We start from the raw sequence: 4,745 nt of genomic DNA on the forward strand, positions 1-4,745 counted from the left end.
TTGATGTAAGTATAGCTATCCCTACTTTATTTTGGCTTCTACTAGCGTGGAATATCTTTTCCCATGCCTTCACTGTGAACCTATATGAGTTCTTGAACTGAAGTGAATTCCTGTAGGCAGCATACAGTTAGGTTTTGTTTTTTTTGAAAAATCATTCAGCCATTCTGTGCCTTTTGACTGGAGAATTCAATCCATTTACATTTAGACTGACTACTGATATGTGAGGACTTACTAATGACTAATGCCATCTTATTGTTTCTGGCTATTTTATAGTTCCTTGTTCCTTTCTTTCTATCTTAAAGCTTGGTTTGTGAATTAATGATTATATATAGTAGTTTCCTTTGATTCCCTTCTCTTTATCTTTTTTGGACGTACTATAGATTTTGGTTTTCTGATTTCCATGAGGATTACATAATATTTAATAGTTATAATAGCCTATTTTATGATGATAACTTTACGTCAGTTGCATACAACTCTACGCTTTTACACTGCTCATTTTGTATTTTTGATGTCATAATTCAGCTCTTTTTATTTGTTTATTTGTTTAGTTTTAAAGATTTTATTTATTTATTGACACAAAGAGATCACAAGTAGGCGGGGGTGGGGGGGATCAGGCTCCCTGCTGAGCAGAGAGCCTGATACGGGGCTCGATCCCAGGACCCTGAGATCATGACCCAAGCTGAAAGCAGAGGCTTAACCCTCTAAGCCACCCAGGTGCCCCTTCAGCTCTTTTTATATTGTGTTCATCAACAAATTATTGTAACTACAGTTATTTTTAATACTCTTGTCCTTTAACCTTTATAAAAGTTTAAATGGAGTTAAATGGTAAGCATTCTGCCAGATTGTCGTAGTAGAGTATTATGAATTTGACTCTCTACTTACTTTATCAGTGTGTTGTATGTTGTCATTTTTCATTTTACTAGTTAGCATTCTTTCATTTCAGCTTGAAAAACACCTTTCAGCATTTCTCTTAAGGCAGGTCTTGTGGTGAACCCCCTCAGCTTTTGTTTCTCTGGGAACCTTTTAATCTCTCCTTCATTCTTGGTTTGCAGTTTTGTTTTGTTTTGTTTTTCAGCACTTTGAATGTATTATCCCACTTTCTCCTGACCTGTAAGGTTTCTGGTGGAAATTGCTGATAGCCTCATGGGGTTTTTGTGTAAGTTACAAGCTTTTTTTCTCATGCTGCTTTTCTCTCCCCTTTTCTGACTTTTGACAGTTTTATGGTAATATGTCTTAAAGAGGATCTCAAGTTGATTTTCTTTGGTGACCTTTGAGCTTCATGAATTTAGATACGCATTTCTCCCCAGCTTGGGGAAGTTCATAGTTGTTCTTTCTTTTTTTTTAAGATTTATTTTTATTTATTTGAGAGAGTGAGTTGGGGGGGCAGGGACAGAGGGGGGAGGGAGAGAATCTCAAGCAGACTCCCCACCAAGCATGGAGCCCAGTGCAAGTCTCAATCCCAGGATCCTGAGATCATGACCTGAGCCAAAATCAAGGGTCGGTTGCTTACCCTAACCAACTGAGCCACCCAGGTGCCCTGTCATTATTTCTTTAAATAATCTCTTTGACCATTCTCTTTCTCTTCTCTCTTAGGGATTCAGGTAACTCACAGTGTTTCTTCTGATTGTGTGCCATAGATCATGTAGGTTTCCTTCATCTCTTTTCATTCCTTTTCCTTTTTGTCGTCTGACTGGATAATTTCTAAGTTCCTGTCTTCAATCTCACAGATTCTTTCTTCTGCTGAAGTGAGCCTGCTGTTATACTCTTTATTACAATTTTCATTTTGTTCATTGTATTCTTCTCCAGAATTTGTGTTTGGTTCTTTTTGTGTGTCTGTTTTCTGTCTCTGTTAAACTTCTCATTTTGTTTGTGTACTGGTTTTTCTGATTTCATCGAATGGTCTTTCTGTGTCTTAGCTCCTTGAGTTTCCTTAAAAAAGCTATTTTGAGGGTTTTTTTGGGTAAATTACAAATCTCTGTATTTTGGGGTTAAGTTACTGGGAGATTGTTTTGATCCTTTTATGAGATAGTGATAGCAAATTTCCTTGTTTTTTTGTTGTTTTTGTTGTTGCTGTTTGTTTGTTTGTTTTTTAATGTTCTCTGAAGTTTTGCATTATTCTCTTTGCATTGAAGTAGCAATCGCCTTCTCCAGTCTATACTGTGTTCAGGAGACAGTTCCATCCACCAGCCCTGCTGGAAATTCTGAAGCTGTCTCAGACTTTCTGTGGGTAAACCTACTCCGTCTTCGTGCTCCCTCTTGTGGCAGAATGCTTAAGTGTGTATGTCTTCTCAGTCTTGTAACACAGTGGGCTGACTGCTGACAACCACTCTGTTTTCCCGAAGGGGCACTAATCTCAAATTTGTGGTCTCTCCCTGGCCTGCAGATTGGATGGCTTTCTGCACTTGCTCACTAGCCCTCTGTCAAAGCCTGTGTGGGTGAGGCATGTGGAGCAGGGGAGGTGTCCTTGTGCCAGACTGGGGGGAGTCATCAGTGACATGTTCCCAGGGACTCATGGGTGGGTTTCTTAGTGCAATCTGTGATGCAGATAGTAGTATCTGACCTTTTAATGTCCTCTGAGAGTCCTATCTGCTCTTCTCCCTGTTTCTTCCCAGCTCCTCATGGTTCAATTCTTTTGACGTGGTGAGAGAGAGATGAGGATTTTGACAGCATTTCACATAGCTGGGGAAGCTGGGTGCTCACTCACACCCTCTCCTTTTCCCCACAGGAGAAATCACAGGTGGAGAAAGGTTCTTGCCTCTAATCTGTGCTGCCTTCAGGGATGGGGGTGACATGGTAAAGGTCAAACTGCTCTTCTTAGACCCCCCTCAGTGTGTCCAAACTCCTATTTTGTTTTGCTCCAGTGGGGGTGCTGGAACTTCTCTTTTAGAAACCTGAACCTCCAAAAAGAGTTTTTCACACAGGGATGATTCTAAGTCTGTATTCTCCAGGGGTCCCTGGACCATAGCCAAGAGGGCCTGGAGATAGTTCATCGGCCACTGCAGGGTCCACGGCCAAACTGAGCTCTGTCTACCTGTTTCCAGGCACATGGGTTGGTCAGATTCATGCCGGGGTCCTATGTGTATGGTTCTGGATTCCACAGATCCCTCAAATACATCTTTTTATCCAAGGACGAACGCCAGATTTTGGGATTTTGGTGCTGACATCACTGTCTGAAGTGTTAATGAAGCTTAAACATCCATCCAGTGAAGTTATCAACAATGTAGCAAAGAGAATTTAGGTGTATTAATTTCACAGGTACAGGCATAAAAATTGGAATTTCAGGATTTTTCAGAAAAGGTAATTTAACAGAAAATTTGAAACTCTATAAGTATGCATTGTTCTCTGAAAGCAGTCAAGTGACTGCTTGATAAATGTAGATTTTTATTATTACTGACGTTTTGAGAAAACATCTGCACTGAAGATCCTGCAGTTGTGAAAAATGTCATAAGCTTTTCTTGCACCCAGTGTTTTTTCGTCACAACGTATTATCAGATTTTCTGCTTAGAAACTGTTTTTGGTTGACATAGGCTAAAATCAACCTTGGATATAAGCACACTGAAAAAGTGACAGGTTGTATTGAAACTTCTCTTTGAAAATACATATTTACAATGGGATACAATAACATTCTAGCTGTGGTGATAGAGGAGACACAAGTAATTAATTATAACTTCTCAAAAATGTTTTGGCCATTTTGTTTGTACAAAACAAATTCCTTTTATTTGAAAAGGAATGGACCGTCATAAAAAGAAAAAAAATAATGGAATGCAGTTGAGAGTTAGGTAAGTTCCCTCTAGGAAGTACAAATAGGAAGAATCACTTTGTAATGTCAGGTAGCTCTTCTGTCGAACTTGAGGTTTAAGATCTGCACTGATGATACCAGACCGAATACCCAATTTTGCATGCCTCTAAATCTTAATATTTTTAACTATACTTTTAGGAAGTTAACATATCCTAGGAAAAACCTTTTACTTATATTTAAAACAATTTTATTGTGGTAACATATACATAACACAAAATATACAATCTAACCATTTTTAAGTATATAGTTCTGTTGCATTAAGTGCGTTCACATTATTGTGCCGCTGTCAGATCTATGTCCAGAACATTTTTATCTTGCCAGACTCAAACTCTGTACCCACTAAGTGTTTACTCTCTGTTGACCTCTCCATGACCTCTTGATTGCTTCCATCTCTTGGCTCTGATAAATAACGATGCTGGGAACATGGGTGTGCAAATATCTGCTTGAGTCCCTGTGTCAGTTATTTTGGGTGTATATGCAGAAATGAAATTGAGGATCTTATGGTACTTCTATGTTTAAGTTTTTAAAAGATTTTATTTATTTATTTATTTATTTTAGAGAAAGAGAGAGAGAGACAGAGCGAGCATGCACAATCAGGGAGAGGGGCAGAGGGAATCTCAAGCAGACTCCATGCTGAGCACCGAGCGGGCTGCAGGGCCCAGTCTTAGGATCCAGAGATCATGACCTGAGCCAAAAACCAAGAGCTGGATGCTTAATGGACTGAGCCACCCAGGTGCCCCTGTATGTTTAATATTTTGAGGGAACTGCATCTTCTTTTCCACAGAAGCTACACATTTTACGTTCCCACCATCAGTACACAAGCGTTCTAATTTCTCCACATCCTCGCTAGCACTTATTTTTTTCTTTAAATTTTTAGAATTTAATTTTTTTTTTTTTTTAGTAATAGTCATTGTACCAGGTGTGAGGTGATATTGTAGTTTTGGTT

This window comes from Meles meles, chromosome 12 (genome assembly GCF_922984935.1).
Source record: "Meles meles chromosome 12, mMelMel3.1 paternal haplotype, whole genome shotgun sequence".
Taxonomy (NCBI): Eukaryota; Metazoa; Chordata; class Mammalia; order Carnivora; family Mustelidae; genus Meles; species Meles meles.